The sequence below is a fragment of the Zonotrichia leucophrys genome, chromosome 5 (genome assembly GCF_028769735.1).
Source record: "Zonotrichia leucophrys gambelii isolate GWCS_2022_RI chromosome 5, RI_Zleu_2.0, whole genome shotgun sequence".
NCBI lineage: Eukaryota > Metazoa > Chordata > Aves > Passeriformes > Passerellidae > Zonotrichia > Zonotrichia leucophrys.
Genome location: NC_088175.1, coordinates 13,244,355 through 13,266,655, shown reverse-complemented (window position 1 = coordinate 13,266,655; position 22,301 = coordinate 13,244,355). Strand labels below are relative to the sequence as shown.

Sequence of the window (22,301 nt, the reverse complement as noted above, 5' to 3'; positions counted from 1 at the left end):
TGGTTAACTCTGTGTCCCTCCTATAGTCATAGACTAAATTTTTCCTTCATATTTTGTCCATTAAACTGCTAGGCTAAAAGATAATGATGGCTCAGCACTTGTGCATGAATTCCTTTAAGAAGGAGGGGCAAATACTTCCTTGTTTCATTTATGTTCCAAGAAACACATTTATCAGTCCAGTCATATTTTGGTTCAGTTTAGACTATATTCTGAAACAGCACCCATTGTGCATCAAGACTGTTCATTAAAATATGGTATTTACAGTGGTTGAAATATAAATAGCAAAGTCTCATCATAAATCCAAAATTAAATGCCAGACATTACATTAAACTTAATCTGCATACTAAAAAGCACCAGTACACTTGGAAAAGTGATCAGCCTGCTTCAATCTGTAGGCAGTACTGCCTGAAAAATGGTGATTTTAACCCAAAAGGCAACTATGATTAAAATTAATTTATCCCACAGTGAAAGTGGACTCCACCAAGCATAATTAGTCCACACTGGTGGTGTTCTCAAGGACTAATGCTCAGCAGATGTGTAGTGACTCGTGCCATATCTTCCATAAGCCCATGTCCATGGTATCATCCAAGGAAGAGAGCAGTGGTGGAGATTAAGCTGGTGAAAGAAAGATTGTGAGACAGAGTAAAAGTAGGTAAAATGTTTATTATTTATTATCACCAGCACTGCTGAAAAATGCCAAACAAGTGCTGCGGTTCTATCTAAAAATTATAGAAATTGGAGCTGAACACAATTTCTCACATTGTCTTCCAAATACAGCTCAGTATTGCTCTGGAGGCTCATCATTAGAAATACATCTTATTTTTCATAGCTCTCTCCATCCTGTAATTCTCTCTTTTGAGACTACCCCAGGTTCTGAACCATGAGAAGGCTAGAGGATATTCTGGTGCTTCTGCTGGAGTCTGAACTGAGGTCGCTCCACAACCATCAGTTACTAAGAGGTTTGGCTTTCTCAATAAGCATAAATTTGAGTGCAGAACGGTGAAAGTCTTTATGTTTCATTCCCACAGCCTGAGCCTCTGGATTTCAACCTTCCTTCATGAGATAAACAATATCTTTATTATCTTGTTTCCAGGCATTTTAACCCAACTTTTTCTTTAAGATATTAGAGGATGTTAATGTTGCTTCCTAATTAACAATTACAGCTTGTCAGTACTGCGGACTCTGTTTCCTCAGTGGTTCTGGCACACAGATGTGCCTCTTACCTGTGTCCCACCCACCTGCATAAGGGGAAGAAATAGGAACATTCCCCATCCCCCATTTGCCCTGATTTTCCATGAAAAGAAACTTTTCCATGAAAAGAAGAGGAGGGATCTGTGCTCAGGCAGGAACATGGGATGCTGCAGGGAGTGCAGCTGCCCCAGAGCATGGCTGCAGTCTTTGAGGGAGCACTGCAGAGGTAACTGGCAGGTGTGGGCTCCTCAAGGAAACATCACCAAGGATCCATTTACAAGCTGGTGACCTTTGTGCTTGGAAGGGAGGTGTTTCTAATTAGGTATGACTGACTGCTGCAGTGAACTAACACATTTTCTGAAAGCCAGATTCATATCCTTGTCCTTATGCATTTTTTAGTAAATGAGATACATGTAAAGACTTTGCATTGTTTATCTTTTTTCATCTGAATTAGCTTCCTGATATATTTTGTCTGCCTGCTCATACTGACTTCTCTTATCACAGATAGAAATTCAGCTTCTTCTAACAATGAATATTTAAATGTAATGAATTTTTTATATCTTATAAGATTGGATCTCAACTTGTCATAAACATGTGTAGATTATGATTAAATTTACTGACTAAATACAATCTCTGCTGTATTAAATGACATTAAAAAGGGTGAATCCAAATCCTCCTACAGAAAAGCAGGATAATAAATGAATCCAAAGACAAGCTGCAGCATCTGGTTTGGTTATTTGGAGATTTCTTTTCATTGTTTCATGAGGGGAGGTTTTGGCACAGTTTAAATTACACAGTTTGGGGCTCTGAGCCTGCTACTTTTACTCAGGTGTGTCATTCCATTTATGACATTAGCCTGAATGGGAACTGCAGGATTTGGATATTGGACCTGATCCAGAGGGGGATTCCTGTTGTCTGGAATCTAAAAGCCTTTAGAGACACGAAATGGTTTATCTTGCACGGCTGCTCCAAGAGCCAAGCAGCTGCCCTGGAGGCTGCTCTGAGCTCACCTGCTCAGTACCAGAGTACCAGAGTCGTGCAAAGGGACAGAAATCTGTCTAGAAAGATCTTTCATCATGGCATAATCAGAGCAGTACCACAATGTCAAGGAGCATTTTCTTATAACCCACACAATCTTAGGATCAGGTTAATCAACCCAAGAATGAAGGAATCCTGTTAAAACAATGTAGCCCTATTATAAAAATGTCATAGATATGTGAGATTCACTGTACAATCCTACAGAAAGCACCAGTTGCTAGCCTTGGCCAGAGCAGAGTCTCTCTCATCTCTCATGGATATGTACATCTTTGGGAATTTGAACTCCCTGTAACCTTCCTGCAGGACTCCCAGTGGATATGTGAGACCAGGCAGATTACAGGCAATGGGAGTTTGTGTACGAGCTTCCATCTGCCCCTGTCTATTCTTGATGAATCATGTGTCGAGTACTATCACATTCTAGATCTGCTTTATGTCTGCTTCTCTGCTAAGAACACTAAAAAATACTGCACCCAGACATAAGGCTTCAAAATCATATACAAAGTAAATTAAAAGGATTTAGGACAGTGTGTTGTGATTTTGTTTGTTTTGTTTCTTCCTATGACTTCTGCAAAGTTATAAATCTGTCCTCTCCATACAGAAGGGATGAAGTTTTAGTGCGTTCAAATTCAGAGAACAGATATCTAAGATACTTATTCTATCCATCCACAACAGCAAAAATATGTGTGCTCATTCAAATCCAAAAAGAGGTGCTGTATGGCTTCATTCAGTCAATAGCAAAAGAGCACACTTCAGATAGGAATCCATTTATGCAATGTTGATGAACTTTGATGTCTTCTTGAAATATAAAAATGCCAGCTCTTTGAAACAATGATTATGTTTGAGGAAATCATATTCCAGGTGTTGTGGTTTAACCTGGTAGGCAGCTAAACACCACACAGCTGTTTGCCCACTCCCCAGCAAACAGAAGGATATGGGAGAGAGCTGGAAAAAAGGTAGAATTTGTGGGTAGAGTTAAAAACAATAGTACAGAAAATAAAGGAAAGTAGTAACTATGCTAAAAGCAACCACAAAACAAACGATGCACAGTGCAACTGCTCACCATGCTCTGACCAGTACCCAGCCCCTACAGCTAACTCCTCACACTCTCATTGTTCAGCATGGTGCTGTACTGTATGAAACATCCCTAAAATCAATTGGGGTCAACTATCCTGGCTGTGTCCCCTCCCCATCTCTTGAGCCCTGCCACCTTCCTTACTGTCAGGGCAGCATGAGAAAATGAAAAACCCTCAAGAGTAAACAATGCACAGCACAACTTAACTATCAGCGTGTTATCAACATTATTCTCATCCTAATTTCAAAATACAGATCTGTACCAGCTACTAGGAAGATATTAACTCAATCCCAAATGATATCAGAGCACAAAAAAAAGAAAAAATCAAGGTATTGATGTGAATTGCTTCTTGTTATAGGACCATCTGTTATGAAAATTTAAGTCCCCAAAAGGTCTGAAATTCTCCTTCTGTAGTTATGCAGATGTGGAGATTGTTAAAAATATGTGTGAGGAGAACTTCGTTTTACTGCTTCTGCTTCCTTAGAGTCTTCTTCACTGTACAAAAGAACTATTGTTTTGAGTCAAATTAACTCCAGTTGTTTACGTAAAGGTTTTTCAGAGAAAAATGAAACTTCATAACAAGAGAATTAAGAGGCTACTTAAGACAATGTTAAACGTAGTCAATTTAAAAAGCATTTTCACTTATTCCATTGCATGTTACCCCCCCATACACTTTGGATTTAGTTAATGTGATGCACTCAGAAATTCTGTATCCTTGGGCCACATAAAATAAAATATTAAAGTTTATAAAATAGAAATAGAAATATGTAAATTTCAGTTAGGATTTAAATTAATGTTAAACTACAGTTTTCAATTAATTATCAGGTTTTTTAAAGATAAGCTTTAAAAGTCTGTATCTGCTTGTTTATTTTCTTGGTTTTTGAATGCTTAGTCAACTGGTGTATAACATGCATATGTATTAGGATTTTTATCTGGTAAATACAATTTCAAAACAAGAAAAGCTAGGATCCTCACAAAATCACAGTGCACTGAGCACTGTGATTTTAAGAAAAGGCTTAATTTTTATGACAATTTTTATAATAATAACATTTAACAATTTTTGTAAAACTCTAAACCGTTATGTCTGGATCCTTACCACATTGGTCCCAAAATATTTATATTTCTAAGTATTCATTTTAGATATTCTAGCATTTTTATTGTTTTGGGGGTTTTTTGTTTGGTTTTTTTTTTTTTTTCATTCTGTGCTTCACTAAAGTTAAATACAGAAAAAGAAAAAGTAAATGAATAGCAGGAATCCATGTTCCAAAATCATTCAGTTCCTTTTCCTTACAATCAAAAAAGCCTGAGTGACCAAAGTAAAGAAGTAAATTGGCAACCTTGCTATTATTTTTTGCCTTTTTATCACTAATTGTGATAGAGTAGAAAGACATCCCTTACATAGGTTCTGCCCTTGTGCCCTACAGTTGGGTAAATAAGTGGTCAATCTTGGGCCTAATTTGCAAACTACTGAAAGTATGTTTTTCCTTTCTGCTTCATAAACAAATAATGTATTTTTTCTACGTATTTCAATATCATTCTTGCTTCAAATTTATACAGTTGTAACTTTTTCAATAAATTTTCCTTAGAGCTGAAAAATGCTCATTGAATAATACATTGGATAATCTGTTTATTCCTGTCCTGTGTTGCCAAACAGCCGGAGGCACAACAAATTGTTATTGAATGCGTTGGGTATTTGAATCAATATGAAAAGTGTCTTTATATTTGGGGTTTTTTTTAATGAACAGAATCAAACAAGTGTTTGATTGTTAATGGTCAGTTAATCACCTGGAATAGTTTTTGAACAAATAATGAAACAATACCACTCCTATAAAAATTACTAGTGCATTTGCCAATCTATAACAATATGTAAAGCACTATTTACCATAGTATCTGAAGATGCATGAGTGTAGCTGTTTGGATCCACTGCTGCCATGACCACAGGTTCAGAACTCATAGTACTGATATCCTTACTATTAGCTTAATGTATTCTTCTAATCAGTAGATCTCACTGTATTCACAAAGCAAGGCAGTGTTTTTATTTTTATTGAATAGCTTTGGACACTGAGATGCTTGGTATTAACACAGCTTTTTTGAAACAACTTCTCCCATTCTTATCACGATTACTCAGTTTCTTCCTTTTGCAGCAATCTTTGTGAATGCTTCCTACAAAATCAAATAATTATGCCACAGCATTTTTCTTTAAGTTTTCCTACAACCATGAAATAATTTTGTGCAAAAGTGCAATACTGCCAAATTCACCTGCAGATTTGTCATTGCCTTGAAGAAACCAGCTACTGGAAGTGATGAGCAGGGAATATTCCTGTAAAATTCTGCCTTTGACTGGACAATGAGCAGTTACTGGATGTTATACTTCTGGATCACAGTGTTCTCCTCTGACTCATAGATATTTAACAAATATTTAATCCTTTACTTTGCTAGTCGTGACTTCCAACATTTTTAATCTTTCATTAGGTTTTTTCTTAAGTCTCATTAGGGTAATTCGTAAATTGTATTGATGCCTTGAGAGGCTACCTGAAACAGAGGCTAGAGAGTGTTTAAGGAATAAAGTAGGTATTTGTTAAAAGGCCTTCAAAGGATACCCATTTGTCTGCACATTTCAGCTGTGGAGGTACAGATTTTGATCTATGGGTTAAAATCATCTCTCGTTCAGTTCTTTCTACATATGTTAACTAGATATTCTTAATTAACTATCAGTTAATTATGTTGTTTCTGTGCCCCCACTGGTTCTGGCTGGGACCAACATCAGTAAACCCCAGCAGTTACCCTGTCTTGTGGAGAGTTCAGTTATCATCAGTTTTTCCATCATAATTTATAACCTAAAACAACAACACTGGACAGAACTGCATTCTGATGGCTGCCTTATGGAGGAACAGCTTCCTGTCAACAGACCTGACACAAACTGAAGGAAAGGGGCTTTTCCCCAGTACATTGGTTCCAGTATCATCTGTGAAAAAGAGGATGTGATCTAGTGCAAAGTGTGGTGTGCAAACACAGAATAGGGCTTGATCCATTTACTTTGATGGTTCTAACTGACACCAAGTCACAGGAGTAAAATCCCAGTTCTCTCTGACTGATGGAAGAGTTATAATATCCTTATTTCCTCTGTACAACACTGAATTTCCATGAAAAGGAAAATTAACTTCAAAACACTGGTGTAAGTAGAAAAAAAGAGTCATACTGCCTACATCTGGGAATGTAACCTCAGTGTGTCCCTGCTCCTGGTTAACACTGCATTTGCTCTTCCACTTTTCCTTTGTTCAACTCTGTACCAGCTCACCCTAGCTGACACTTGATCTGCTTTGTAAATGTCTATTAAAGGTGTTCTTTGTGCTCCAGTGGGACAACCTCAATGCTGGAATTCATAAAGTTGGAGGGTTTTTAGGAAATGGTTAAAAAAGAATAGGCCTCAGACTGAAGTTTTGATAGCATTGCAAATACAGCAAAAAAGTTTTCTAAGCAGTAGAGCATACGTGACAAATAACAATAGATCTCTGTAGAACTGGCTTATGGATGGCAACAAGGTTATTTAATGTATATCTTTAGAAGGTTAGCATGAATAGAGCTCGGTTCTTTGACTCTTATGAACCAGTCTTTGTTTTAACTACCGTTAAGTGTGTTTTATAAGATTGGATAGAATGCTTGTCAATATGTGTTGTTCTATGTATGATTGGCTGAAATCTAGGCTGAGATAGTTTTATGCTATGCTGTAATGCCACACCTCCTTGGCATTCCCTGTGGATCAGCGAGCTGTTAACATCCTGTCTCCATTGGCTAACAATGTCCTGAGACTGATGAGTGCTGAAAATAAAAAAAAAAGCTCTTGTCACTGGTCTGGATTGTCCAGTGTTGTCCATATCTGGACGTAGTTGCCGTGGCCCCTGGTTTCCTCGGTAAGCGTGGGCTTTTGACATAGATTGGACACATTCCCCACACTCAACACTATTAATATTTATACCAGCAGGAATGGGTGAGCATGACTATCATTTTTCCCTTCATTTCAGCTTACCTGAGCATTCTGTGAAAGACTGCTTCAAAATTATTCAAAATGAAAACTGTGGGACAAGAACAAATATGACAAGACAATAAAAGCTTTTCCCCAAAACCAAGCCATCCTGAACACCAATATTTTATGAAACATACATAAATAAAGACACCCTCAGATTGATGGCACAGCTTTAAAAGCAGAGCATTATTTTTTTCAAATGTTTTTTAAAATCTCCATTTTTTTCCTATTACTGAAATCTAATTCATTGCATATTTATTGCAAATTTATAAATCAATGATCCTTTCAAAGAAAAAAGTTTTTTAAATGCTAGGCATTTTTCTGAAGTGATAACACTGATAAGACCACCAGAAAATGGATTATTTTAACTACAGAATACCATTAAATTTCCTCAGCTCTTGGAAGGAAATTTGTCTGCAACACAAGCATTCATTTAGAAACATATCTGTAAAATATGTTCACATGATTAGATTTCAAAAAGCAGGAATACTTTACTTTGATAGGAGAGTGACAATTCATTGGCTTGGCTTTTATAGTGCTAGAGGGAAATGCTTTTGAAGCATCTCTTGGACACATTTTCTGTATTTCATGCACCAATGTTTTCCTTGTTGTTCAATGGTCACATAACCAATTGATCACCATCATAACCTCATAAATGCTGCATAGTCTTACCCAGAGGCAGAGAGCCTGAAATCCATCAAAGCTGCTGCAGTTCTGCTTAATCTGCTCCAGGTACTGGAAGCAGTCTGTCTGGGGAAGGCTGGAGATCCTGCCAAGTCAAATGTGATGTTGAATCTACCTAGACCAGCTTAGAACCACATGGAGACAGAGCACTTTTCCATGAGCACATGAAGTTGTTCCTGCAGTCACCTAGGACGTGGTTACACGTGTCTAAAATATCTATTTATGTGACCTCTGCAAAGTCTTGGTTTATTTCCAGGTATGAAAATATGGAATTTATGTTCTCCAACATCCTAAAGTTTTTTTCTTAATTTTGTATATCTCTTGAAGTGTATTTTCTCTGATTTTTAATGGACATTTTCACTTAATCCAATATGATAACCACATATTTTCTAAGCTGCAAGGCTTTTCCCTCTATAATTTGAACTGCAGGATTCAGATTCAGAATCACTTCTCCCCCACAGGGGTGAGAAAGCACTCTCAGAAATTATATCTGGAATTCTCGCATTTATATATCTATGCTGTCAAGCCTTGCAGTTTTATAAATGCTTTAAATTATTATCCACCATTCATTCATTAGTTTTATTATGTACTTTATGCTCTACTCATCTCACTTGCATAACTGCCATGGTGTTAGTGCCAATAGAAGTTACTTAGACACTGAGGCAGAGCTATGAAGTTCCAAGAGTTTCAGCATAAGGCCACTATCTGTGCCCACAAAGGTGCTACATAAAATCAATGCACTGTGCTAAGTCCCAGTATAATAAAAATGGGGAAAACTCTTAACTCTCCTTTTGGAGACATCCCTCCTGATTTTGTGGTTTAGAGAAGAAAAATGCTTTACATGCAGAGAAAGGCAAAGATCCAGGAAACAAGCACAACTCCCCTCACCTTCTGAAATCTGAGCTCCCCACAGGGAGCAGGGGAAGCCTGCAATTCCCAGGCTCCATGGGAGGACATGCTACCATTCCAATAGCCATGAAGAGTGATGGTGTGATGTGGCTTGCTTTTCACTTTCTCTGTTTTTTCTTCTTGCCCTTCCTTTCCCCCAGATGTTTTGAATCAGCTCTTTCCTTCCCAACTTCAAACACTTAAAAAGGAAATGCTGTCAGGTGTCTTTAATTATACTCAGCCTGTCTTTAACAGCCTCTGTCAATGTCATCTGAAATACTGATGTTTTCCAGGGAAAGTTTAAAGAGCTTGCAAAGATGTCAAAGATATTTATTTAAGAGCTCCCTAGAAAACACTAGTTCATACATTATTTCACCCACATTAATTACCACTATCATTTAAAAGATGCAATTCTGGACTGGTGAACTCAAAGCCTTTGTGTGGAAAAGTGTATCATGAAAATTATTACACTAAAAAGAAACTCTATTTTCTATTTTTGCTAGAATTTAAAAATGAGACTATGTTAAACCATTTCATTCTTAACAGTATCTTCATCTGCCTACTGCACAAGAATTATTTTTATTTATATAGTACTGCAATTATTTGGAAGATTATGACAGGTTTATCATATCCTTGTTATCTTCCACAAAATTAACATGCATTAATCAGCATCAGGTCTCAGATCTCTTGTGAAGTAGTGGAAAGACTATTTTGCTTTTTTTCTTAAATATATTAATGGAAATTTTTAGCACGGGTTTCAACAATTTGTACTTTCCAGGGTAAGTTTCCTACATTCAAAGCCACACCAGTGAGCATCCCTGCTGCTAATAAGACCCAAGAAACAAACATTCTCATGCTTCAGTGTGGACATGAGCTCTGGGTCCGTGTGCTGAATACTCTGCTCCCCTCTCCTGACACAGTCCAGTTTCCCAGCACTCCTAACCCAGCACTGCACCTACCATCAGACTGCAGCTTTTCCAGGCCATGGGGACCTGGATACATTCCTGCACTCAAAATATCAAGTCAAAACCACTAACTAACTGAAAAGGGTAAAAAAATATTAACCCACAATGAATGAAACCTCAGAGAACAATTTCCCTGTTGCTTTCAACAGACAGAGATTTAGTGAAATTTTAACTTTCTTCCTAGCTCTCCCCAAACTCCAGCTTTTTTAGACTATGACATTCCATCATGCATTATCATATTATTCCATCCACTGCAGAACCCTCCTGTAGTTTAGAGTTTCTCTAGAGGCTTTAGATTAAAGGTCTGTCTAAATCATGACTGAACAGTGATAGAAAGGTTTTCAGGGTTTTTTTCTCTTCTTCTTTTTTGAATATTCCGTTTTAGCATTGCTATAATGAGGCAATTCAAAGCTAATACACAATTCTGAGACTGATGATTTATTTTAACCCACATAACAAGAGGAGATGGGAAAAGGAGTGCGCTGTGATTAGAATGACAGCTTTCATGGACTAGGAGTAGAATTTGAAAAAGAAGAAGCTGTTTTATCTATAAACTTACTTCAGCTTTAAGGAACAAAAGTTAGTCTGAAATTCAGACAGAAAGTTTCTCAGACCTTGGCCTACATAAAAAATAAGGAATAAGGGCACACTCAACAAATGACTTACAATAGGCATATTATATTACCAAAAGAGGTGCTATCAGCTAGAAAAAGAGCCTGATTTGTAAAAAATAGCAACGTTATCAGTATGTTTGGGAACTACTCAGGAGTCAGCCCTGCTAGAAAAGACAGCAGGGCACATTTAATGACCTGTATAATACTCAGCTCAGGTTGTGCCTTCTGAGCCTATAAGCATTCATAAAACAGTAGCACTCTTGCCTTATGAATGATTTTCATTAAATAAACTCAACAAAATAATGTGCTCTTAATTTAAAAATTCAAAAATTGTTTTTAGGTAGAACCTATTTACCTGTGAAAACTGGAAACATCCTTTATATGCCTTCCTGTTTTCATAATACTTTAAAGAAAATTTTTAAAATAGTTAGGAATCATTGTGTGCCCATAATGTGCCTAAGTCAACTCATTTGAATTGAATCATTTTTCATACCCCAAAAGCTAACCTGAATTTCTTTTTTTTACCTCCCAGACCACTTTGACTAACATTTTGAAGGCAACAAATAGTTTCATAGCTTTCTATGGGCAAAATCTTGTATCAGTACATATCCTGGCAGGTTCCAAAATGGTGGAAGTTTAGGATCATACTAAAGTTCATGTTGAAAGGAACTTCAGGAAGTCTCTAGCTCAATTTCTTGTTTCTAAAAGGGTCAGCTATAGGATCAGACAAGGCTGTTCAGGACTTTATCCTCTCCTGTCTTGAAAACCGACAAGAATGGAAACTCCCTGGACAAGCTGCGCTACAGCTCAGCTCTATTCATAGTCAAAATATTTTTCCTGATACACAATGTGCAAGTATTCTGTTGCACTGTATGTCTTTTTTCTCTTGTCCTCCCTCCATCTTCATAGGTTTCATCTTCACAGCAAGCTCTTCCAAGGTACTGGGCGCAAGGCTGCTCCCAGGAGTCTTCTCCAGGCTGAGGGAACTCAGTCCCTTCACCTCACAGGTCAAGCGCTCCTGCTCATGTCCATTTTTGTAGCTCTCTCCTCAACACAATCCAGTTTATCATGTACACCTGTTTCAGAAGGGCATAAACTGCACTCAGTATCTCCAAGGAGTCTGATGAGTGCTGAGCAGAGGCAGATAATCACTTCTCTTTACCTACTGCCAGCACCCTGTTAGCACAGCCCAGGATCTTTCTTCATTGCCTGTGGACACTGGTGGCTACCTGCTAGCTCACTATGAACCAAGACATGGTTCATGAGCCATGAATCAAGGACCATTCATGGTTCATAGCCATGAATCAAGGATCTTTTCAGGAAAGCTCTTTCCCAGCCTACATGGCTTCGAGGATTTCCTCCATCTAAACTGCACAAGTGACTTTGTGCACAAGTCTTGTACATGTCCTTGATTCCTGCTGACCCCTTTCATGCAACCCACACACATATCTCTGGATGGCAGTCCCATCCTTGGATGTCCTGACTGTCCCCAGTTTGGTGCCATTTGAAAACTTTATGAACCAACATTCCCATCCCCCATGTCACTGATTAAGCTGTGGAATGAGCAGGTCCCAGGACAGTCCCCAGATTCTGGTACTGCATCTGTCACACACAGCCAGGTTCAGGATGACCAATTAAATCTCTAATGCAAATCATTAATTTTTTCTCAGTAATTTTTCTGCCCAATGAGTTTTCTGCTCAGCCAAACCACAGCATCTCAGCTCTAATATGAAAACATTGGGGAAGACAGCATCAAAAGTCTTGCAGAAGTCAAGGTAACTTGCTCTCTAACCATCCACCAAGTCATTTTGTCATAGAAGATAAAGACATTGGTTAGGCATTGCTTATAGTGGATAAATACATCCTGACAGTTCCCAAAGACTTCTTCTTTATGTACCCAAAACCATGTTCCAAAAGAACTCAGTCTGTGAATTTTGTAAGGACTGGAGTGATTTCTGAATGATTGTATCGGGTGGATAACAGATGACACTTTTAAATATCAAAACAATGCTTTTTGTCCTATATCTTTATCACATGATTTCACCCTTGTTTAGAAAAGTGCTTTTTCTAAGTAGTACACAAGGATATTTGATAGCTATTTTAAATATACTTGATAATTCTGGCTGGGTTCTTCTTTCCCTTTTTATTTCTCTCCTTCTCTATAGCATTTAATTAGAAAAGAGGAAAATATTTTATTGAACTTATAGCAAAAATAACAATCCTGATCTGCAGATATTCATATTTAATTATGGGTACATGTAATTAAGTGTGGCAATCTGGTGATAAAACCTTTAAGTAATGACTCATAAAGAGATAAAAATGGAGCATGTGTTTAATCAGTTTGTAGCCTTCCACAGAAGCTGGCATAGCTCAGGTGCTAATGAGACATCTGCTGCTCAGGACACCAGAGAAAGCAGCAATTCACTAATGAAAAAACAAATCAGTATGTTATACAAGACAGAAATACTGGCCCAGAATTGTAGCCTAAATCTTAAACTTTGACTAAATTTCAGACTAGCAATGTTGAACAAACAAAACACTTTCTCCTACAACTGTGTTTATTCTCTAGAAACAGGTAACTCAACATTAAATTTACCAAATAACATAAAACATAGATGTTGTCACAGCACTCTGAGGTTGTTCTAAGATGGACAAGTTTCCATAAATAAACAATAGAATAAAACAGAAAATCCTGAGTGATAAAATTGGAGCATGTTCTTATCTGCCATTTGTGATAACAGGTCCTGTTACTGGCGAACATTTAAAGTTCAGAGAAGCCTTGCTGTAGCCCTCAACCTCTAACTGCTATTCAAAAGGCAAAATACAAGGAGGAAAAAAAAATCGCATAAAACCGAAAAAAACCAACCAACCAAACAAACAAATACCTTAAGAAAAAACCCAACCAAATGGCAAAAACACACCCCTTCACAATTTATTTTTTATGCCTGAAGCTGATGCAGTACACTTGCCTGAATTAACAGCCTCAAAAGCCATAGGATTGATTGATGCCAAGTGAAGTTTCATCTCCTTCTAAAGACAAAGTTTAATTTGAATTCTTCAATAAAAATACAACACAAAGTCCTTTTAAGTGAAAGGAACTGTCCCTTGCTACAAGGCTTTCAATAGACGCTGCCTGTTCTTTTTAGATTTTATAGAACCCTGAACTCTTACTAGGACACTTGACCAAAAAGCTGTCCTTCTCTTCTGCCTTTCTGTATCAGTGAGGTCTCATGGAAAGAGCACAAGCAATGGCTAAGGAGTACACAGGTTTTTAAGAGTAACTGCAGAAAGTAAAAACAAGATCCTTGGGCTCACAGACAACTATCCACCCTTCCAGCAGTATCTTAAAGTATGGCTCAGTCTTCCCATAGGCAACAGTTTTTATCTTGGCTTTAAAAATGCTCTTCACTTTTAAAAGAAAGAAACTTACGGATTTGTAATGAAACCAAACCTCCACAAAATGAGCCAGAAGCTCTAAACCAGGACTGACCATTCCTTTAGAGATGACAGGCTTAGGTAACACTGAACATTTCTGAATCCCCTGTCGTGTATTGTGCATTAGGTATTGTTTTGTTTTCCTGTGAAGATTACTTTTTCTTTGTAGCCTCAGGTTGAACATGTTTTTTAATTTCTTTTTTGTTAATGGGCTGCAAAAGAAACCTGTTTAGCAATGTATTTCTGACATGATTAAGTTCTTCTTCCAGAATTCTACTTCACAACTCTTAAGTACTTAATCAGTGAGTGTTTTGACTTCTGTTCACTGAAACTATAGGACAGAGATTTGATTTATAATTTAAATTGGCCTCTGAATTGGTATCCTTTCTCTGAACTGTGAAAGAAAATCATCTTTCTTAATGATCATTGCAGAAAGAAATGGTAACGTCATTCTTTCATATCTCCTTTGTGAATTTGTTAGATTTATTCATGTATTCCTTTAACAATACTAACATGTCACTTATGTATTTATACAACAACTTTTAGTTTCTGTTTTCCTAATTTTAAAGCCATTTTTTCCATTCTTCCATAATGATTCCTATAAAAAATAAGAATTAATTGCTCTCTTTTATTTATAAGTCAGAGAGACAGATTGTTCACTACCTCTGCAATCAAATTTCAATTTGCTAATGGAAATCCAGTTTGACATTTATATAAAGAGACAGTTAATATCACAACTTCATATGGTATTTGTATTTAAGGTGATTAGACTGTTTTTAAAATCCAATGATGTTTTACAACAATGTGACACATTTAGGAAGAAATATTTAGTGTATATAAAGCTTCTTTTATTCTCAGTTCTTCTCATTGAAAGAATTCATAGTAACCACACTACTGCTCATATTCTGGCCATGCACTTTTCAAAACAGGTAACAGCAGTGCTGATGGATGACATCAGAGTGGAAGAGAATGGTAACTGCAACATGTCTGTTACCAAAGAAAATACAAGAGAAGATTCTATCATTGGATTCTTCTTTCCTCAATATGCTTTTATAGTATCTGATGTCAATTCAGTCCTGAGAAGGAGCATGGTCTACTACGTAAATCAGAGTCTGATGATAGGGTTACTGAAAAAATTATATTTATGTCAGAAGTTTATGCAGAAGTGGAGGAAAATGTCAGAAAACTCTTTTCATTTTGATGCAATAGTGTCTGATCCCTGTATTCATGGTTAATGCTTAGTTTTGTACCCTACAGTGTTCAGTGCAAACACCAGGGTTTAATGTGGCCTCGTGTTAATGCCCTACACCTGTAATTAATAGCTCTTGTTCCAGATAATATCTCCTTATTTATTTATGTTAGTGATTAATATGTACTAGCAGATATCTTTGTTTTGAGAACAAGGATTCTGTGTCAGAAGAATGATAAGAAAACTACATTATGACCTGATGGCATGTTTGAACTATTCTCAAGGAGAAAATATTATTTAGAAGACCTAGATCCATATCCAAACAAATCTATGGAAATAATTAGTAAATATGTGTGTATTCAGGAAATATGATGAGTATTTATGAATTTCAGGAATATAATCTGGTCTGTTTAGGCTATTGGGCATGCATGAGGAGAATTGTCCATGCATCTAACACTGCTATTAAAGTAATGTTGGCTTTCTGATCTAGTAAATTGGCTGGAGAGTTTATTTCTCAGTTTTGGGTGACAGTGGACACTGAGTAGACTTCCCTATTCCCACTGTTGAGGGGATGAGGATAAATAGCTAGTCAGGACTATAAGCAAAGCAGCAGACTTTAGAGCAGGCTGTCATTTAGAAATCTGGGCTCTTACTACACATGTATAAGAAATCTTTTTAATCCTTCCCACTACTGAGATGCCTACCCTTTCACATTCTTCATCTTTCCCATAGTACTATCTGGATATAGACATTCAAATATGTCTCTGTATTTTTTAATGCTGATTTATCAAAAAAAAATCTATGAGTGAATGGTCAACATAATAAAATCATGGTGAAAAGTAATGGGAGAAATAGGAATAATAATAAAAATTAGAAGAAGAAGAAGAACAACAACAACAACAACAACAAGAAACTTGACACACTCCTCTGAGATTCCTCTTATTGCCCTGGATGGAATATTTTAAAAAGCAACGTTATTTTCTCAGAATGCTAGACTTCAAGACTGAAAAACATATCCCAAATTATGACCATTTTTTTCTCTCCAGTTTATCAAATATATCAAAACAAAATGTTGTTTTATCTTAGAAGATAGTTGAACTGAGTGCTCAAGAATTAATTTATTGATATTTTGTAAGTTCACAAGAGACCTGAAGATAAAGGCCACTAAGATGATTATGGCACTGGATCATATTTTATATCAGGAGCAGCTGAGAGAGCAGGAACTGCTCAGCCTGGAGATGAGATGGGCTCAGGATCAAATCCACGTGCACACTTACCTGAAGGAAAGGTGCAAGCAGGATGGGATCAGGTTCTTTCCAATTTACAGTGACAGAACAAGGGGACAAACAAACGCAGAAAGCTCTGTCAAACATAAGGAGCACTGGCAAAGGTTTTCAAGAGACATTGCAGAGTATCCCTCTCCGCAGATATTCAAAAACAGTCGAGACATGATCTGTTCCATGGCTCTGCAATTCTGTGGCAGGTTTTGTTTTTCCCCCACTGTGTTTCTGTAAGGTGAGGGAGAGGAGTAATCTATTTATGAATAAACATAAACAGATAATTTTAAATATTCCTTTTGTAGAGAAAGAATAATGTGAGTTTTAAAAATGCACTTATGAATCAAAATACTATTGCTAGGATGTACTGAGCACCAACTAAGGCTAGTTCTGGTCTCACTTCTCCTCTGCTTTTATTAGCATAAATCTGGAAAATTAATGGCATTTTAGATCAACCTAACAATTACAAATGAGATTGGAATCAGTAATACTGGTACAAGCCATTTTCTTCTTTATATTGCAAAAGAGGATGTTTTGATCAAATTAAGATTTAGGCTTGATAGACTTTCAACAAGACCCTCATGTGTACTATTTAAATATGTCTGAATATTTATTAGATCGTAATTCACCTCTACATTGTGCATTGCAGAGAAGGGCATATGTGGCCCGAAGTTTAGAGTCCGACTAGCTGAGGGCGAAAGGCCGACGCCCCTCTGCAATTCCTGGCCAGCACCCTTCGGCGTCTGATGGCTTCGGGCTGTGCTGGCTGCGGACTGGCTCACACCGCTGGTATTGGAGAGGAATGGAGCTGACCATTTGACGGGGGTTAAACATCGGTTTATTGCAGGTGTTGCGGGATCCAAACGCGGGGAAACCAACCGGGAAAAAGTTTTTTCATAGGGGGTGAAACAGGATTATAAAGGAGGGGGGTGGGTACAGGCGGAACCAATCGGGAAAGGTGAGGGGATGAACTTCACAGAACTGACACTCCATGGAGACCAATAATCAAAAGGTAAAGGAGGTGTCCTGGGACCCCAGCCAACCACCATCTCCAGAGAGGAGAAGGTTCTCGAAACCTGGGAGGAGAAAGGGAGTGATTGACTGGACCCAGGGAGGAAACAACTTTCACTTATAAGGGAAACCAGGGGAGAAGCAATTACACATCGGCAACTATGAATAGCGGTTACTATAGCAACTTAGCTGACAGGCTAGCAGTGGCGGGAAAAACTGGGGGAACGAAACCATTTTACACATAATAGGGGAGAACAATACATAAATTGGGGGAATAACACAAGAAACTTAACAACACACTACAACAGTGCATGTCGTTGATTCTGTTGAAAACAGAACAGTCTGTTCTGTTCAAAACAGTATTTTTTTTTTGAGCAATAGGTCATTCAGTGTGACAGATAAAAAAGTGACCCACCTGCTACAATTCAGAAGAAAAAGTCTAAAATTTGTGGGTCTAAAGCTGCAGGGAATTACATAAAAGACAAGAGGAGGTAATTATTTCTTACTCTGCCTTGGTGTTAAGAGCTAATTTTCACAGACCAAACAATGACACTTCCTAGACCTTTCTCAAAAACAAAGTTTTGGCACAGTGCTTATTATTACTTCTGTTTCAAGACAAATAAAAACAGCAGGATAAGGAAAAGGGAGCTTATGTGTTCTTTGGAGGCGAGCATTGCAAAAGATTGCTTTTGTGGTGAAGAGATAAGTACAAAAGCCCAATACAGAAAGGAAAGTATATCCTGACAAAATTTAGTCCTTTTCCAAGCAAATTTGCTTAAGAAATGGAAATGGGTATCTGATGTCCATCAAAAAAAACCCCAAACAACCAAACAAAAGCCATTCTCTTTCACAGCCTTACCTCGCTGACTACTATTGCAACCCAGGTTTCACTTTTATCTGTCAAATTCAACAAACTGTGCTTATTGTATCACTTTTTCCAGTTAGACAATAGCTCTCCATCTCTGGTATTTGTCTGTTAATTATCTCCAAATGTAGATCAGACAGCTTTGCTTTCTCATCAGCATTCTTAGTCAAAAACACTTATATAACAAACTGAAATGCAGAAAACTCATCTGTCTTATTCACTGTAAATTTTTCTTACACAGGTTAAGTCTCTGATAGCCTTATAATAACCTCTCACCTAAAATAATTCCTATCACTTATTTTGTTATCAAGTTGATTTTATATCAAATTGATTGAGTACTGGGGTTTTGTAGTTTTTTGCTTCATTTTATCGTTAATCAGTTTTGTAACCTGTGAGTCTGTAAAATCTACAGGAAAAAGTTAGAATGATTTTTTTACCTTTATTTTTGTCGTGAAGTTAAGATGTCAGCCTGCTGACAGTTTGACACTAGACCTAGAGCAGAAATGCCATCATTTGCCACTGAGTAATAAGACAACTTCACAAGCTGCTGGTGTTGAACTGCCTGAGGCTCTTAGAGGTCTGGTAAGCCTTTTTGAGATGTTTCTTCTTTGCGACTCTCTGCTAGGCTTTTGCTTCTAAAATGGAAGGGAATTTTTAAGGTTTGGACAACTTCTTGAAAAATCTTTTTCCTGTGTTTGATTGCAGAAATCAGTATCAATATAGGCAAACTATTCACAAATTCCTGTTAGTGAGGCATTTCCAAAAGTAGATATTTCTGGTGCAAAACAAAAATACATTCCCATGATCTACTAAAGGCTGAATATTTCCAGCTGGCAGATGTAAGCTCTTCAAATAACTTCTACAGTAGGCTGGAAAAATTATTTTGGGTTTGTAGAACTACTATCTCTGTGGAAATAGCTGACTCCAGCTCCCAAAAAAGCCCAAATTTATTGGCTTCTTGGTGTCCTGAAATCCAGTGAAAACACGAAGTCCCTTCACTGCAATCTTTCTTCCCACAAACTATGATAAAGCAGATAACTGCAATTCCTTTCAGCAGGCATGTCTCCATGTGAAATGTGCAAAGATGAGTATATTTTAACAAGAATTTTGAACTACTATTTTTTTCTACTCCTACAGATGGGAAAAGAATATTTCAGAAATTTTGAATTTTCCTTCTTTTCCTTCAGGACTAAAAAGCAGCTTATTCTAAGTCAGCTAAAATTAATTTATTGTGGCCACTGATGACCCTTCTGGTTTGCATTTTCTCCTTTTCTTTCAAGAAACAACACATTTCAAGGAAAATTTTTCTATGTAAAAATGTGTATGGATAATACAGAATGCTCATGAGTCGAGCAGGATCCTGGTTAGGATAGGACTGTCTACATCTGCCTCTTCGACGAGTCTAACATTCTTCAAATCACTACTCACTATCCCTGATCACCTGAAATATCTGGCCATTGCAGCCGTTGTTGTCAAATCACAAGATTGCAAAAGTATGGATGGAAAGTTTTAAAGCTGGAAAAAGTAATTTGCAGCTGACAGTCAACAGAATCTTTTGTAAGATGACATATATTTGTCAATAAGCTTTGTACAGTTATCACTGCAACAGTTCTGTACATGTGCAGCATCTAAATCCCTGACTATTTCCCATGCGTCAACAATTGGCTATTTGAAAATTAAGATCATTTTTTTCTTCCCTTCAAAAGCTGTTGCAGTAATGGAGAAGAGGTGGTGAGAGGAAAAGAAGATCAGCTTTAGTAGAATCTGTAAAAGAAACACAAATCATATTCCATGGGCAGCATGGGGCAGCATGAAGGGAGAGAGAGGTAGGCACAGGATCCCAGGGAGAAGGTAAATTCATGAGCTCCTTGCTGGGACAGGCCAGTACATGACCTCATAGTGTGTTTGCATCTTATGAAGCCAAACCTCAAAGTAACCACCTCTGCCTTACCCCTGGCTGCTGCAGGTCTGGCTTCTTTTCCCTGCCATATCCTCCTATGCCAAAAGAATATGAAAGAAATACCTGAGGACTTAGTTCTTCTTGAACAAAAAATTACAGAATCACAGAATCACAGGGTGAGGTGGAAGAGACCCACCAGAATCATTGAGTCTCACTCTCTGTTCTGCGCTGAACAGCCCCAAGAGTCACACTAGAGACCAGACACTTCTTAAATTCTGGCAGGCTGGTGCTGTGACCACTTCCCTGGGGAGTCTGTTCAGTGTCCAACCACCCTTTAGCTGAAAAGACTTTTCCTAATACCCAACCCACCCCTCTAACACAACTTCAGGCCATTCCCTCAGGTCCTGTCATGGCACTAAAGAGGAGAGATCAGTGTCTACTGCTCCTCTTGTGCTCATGAGGAAGTTCTATGTGCAGTGAGGTCTCCCCTCAGTCTCCCTTTCTCCAGGCTTAACAGACCAAGTTCTATAGGAAATATCTGTTAAGAGCTATTGTTTAGATAGACCAGGAGCCAAAATACATAAATACAAAATACACCCTTCTTCCAAGGTATCACAGTAATGATTGCAATGGTTTAAGGCAAAAGGAAAGAAGCTGAAGATGTTATTCTTAGCACTGTGTACTCTGACACACTTTAAGCTAGGACTTTTGTGCACCTCCATCAGACCTGCCTGATGTTCTCAGAAAATTTCCTGTATGAGTTATTTTCAAATGTCTTTAAAAGTAATGTTGATATCAACTGATCAAAGCAGACTGAAATATAAAGAGACTGAGTTACACAAAAGCAAAAGCATTCATTAAACTAACAATCATCCTTTCCTAATATGTCCTTAGGCAAATACTTTAATGTCTGTACACTTCCCATCAATAAAACTCAGTATACTTGGGTCCTTTCAGTCTCCCTTATTCTGTTCTATTCATTTAGCTTGCAAGCCACTAATAGCAGTCATTATACCTTAAACTGAATGCCTAAGATAACAGGTTGCTGGTCTGTTTTAAATTAGACTTACTGCTTCCACACTGATTGCATGAGTAAACTGTATCAAAAAATAAAATAAAAATCATGTTATTAATAAATTGTTCCTCTTTTAGAGATTAATTTAATTTTTTTCTTCCAAACAGAAGCTTTTCGTGCAGCTATCCTGCTGCTCTGCAGGGTTTGGAGAGAGCTCAGCTAATTAGGGCTGGTTTACCCACGGTCTCCATGACATCAAAAATAAAGTTCCAGATCCAAAATTTTCAGGTTCATCCCAGACCTTAGAATTGTTCATTTTGTCTATGCTTCCACCAGGGAAACAAAATGTGGGGTGTTAAGAGATGCTCCCCTGCTTGGTAAGGCAACCAAAGACAATCTTTAGGCTACTGAGGCAATATAACACAGATAGGGTTAACATTTATGCAGATTCATTCACTCATATAAATATCCCAGGCTGGTAAGTGCCTAAAATAAATGGCTTCTTACACAATATTTATGTTAAAACATGGAATGAATTAATAAACATCTGTTCTGTTATTATCCATCCTACATTTGAGATTCCTGTCAAGATCTCTGAGTTCAGCTTATTTTCATAAAAATATTTAATGTAATTTTTCTCATATATTTCTGCTGTAAGGCATGAGTTTGCTGTAAATAATGCGGGAATCTATAATGTAAAATATTTCAAAATCACTGATCTCTTTTTTTGGAGTATTAAGAAATGTGATTAAGAAGAGCTCTAAAGATTTTAACTTAGCTTTTTAAATACAATCTAGTAAATTCCAAAAGAAACATAAAAAACTGTCTAACAGCTGCTTAAATCCCAAGGAAAAGCTTAAAAAAATCAAACATCTAGACATTACAAAATTTAAAAGAAATTTTAAAAACCTTATGAGGTCCACAGGTGTTGTGGCCTATGTGGATGAGAGAGTATCTTGGCATTTTGGACCACTGAGAAAGCAAGTCAGTTCATCTAGGTGAGAGTTTTGTCTTTGATGCATCATATTTATAAACATGAAGACTGTTTATGTTGCAAGCTGAAGATGGAGACAGAGGGATCAAAGCTCTTCAAAAACTGATCATTATTTCCAGGTATTTTTCCCTTTCTTGTT

General features: G+C 37.4%; 1 long non-coding RNA gene across 1 annotated transcript; it reads right to left on the bottom strand.

The window, feature by feature from the left end:
* Window positions 1-508: 508 nt before the first annotated feature.
* On the bottom strand, window positions 509-9,035 carry LOC135448079 (uncharacterized). The gene is made up of 3 exons (XR_010440389.1): window positions 8,898-9,035; window positions 7,998-8,094; window positions 509-615 (listed from the first exon to the last, which is right to left on the bottom strand). It is a non-coding gene; the product is annotated as an uncharacterized LOC135448079 (long non-coding RNA).
* Window positions 9,036-22,301: the final 13,266 nt, after the last annotated feature.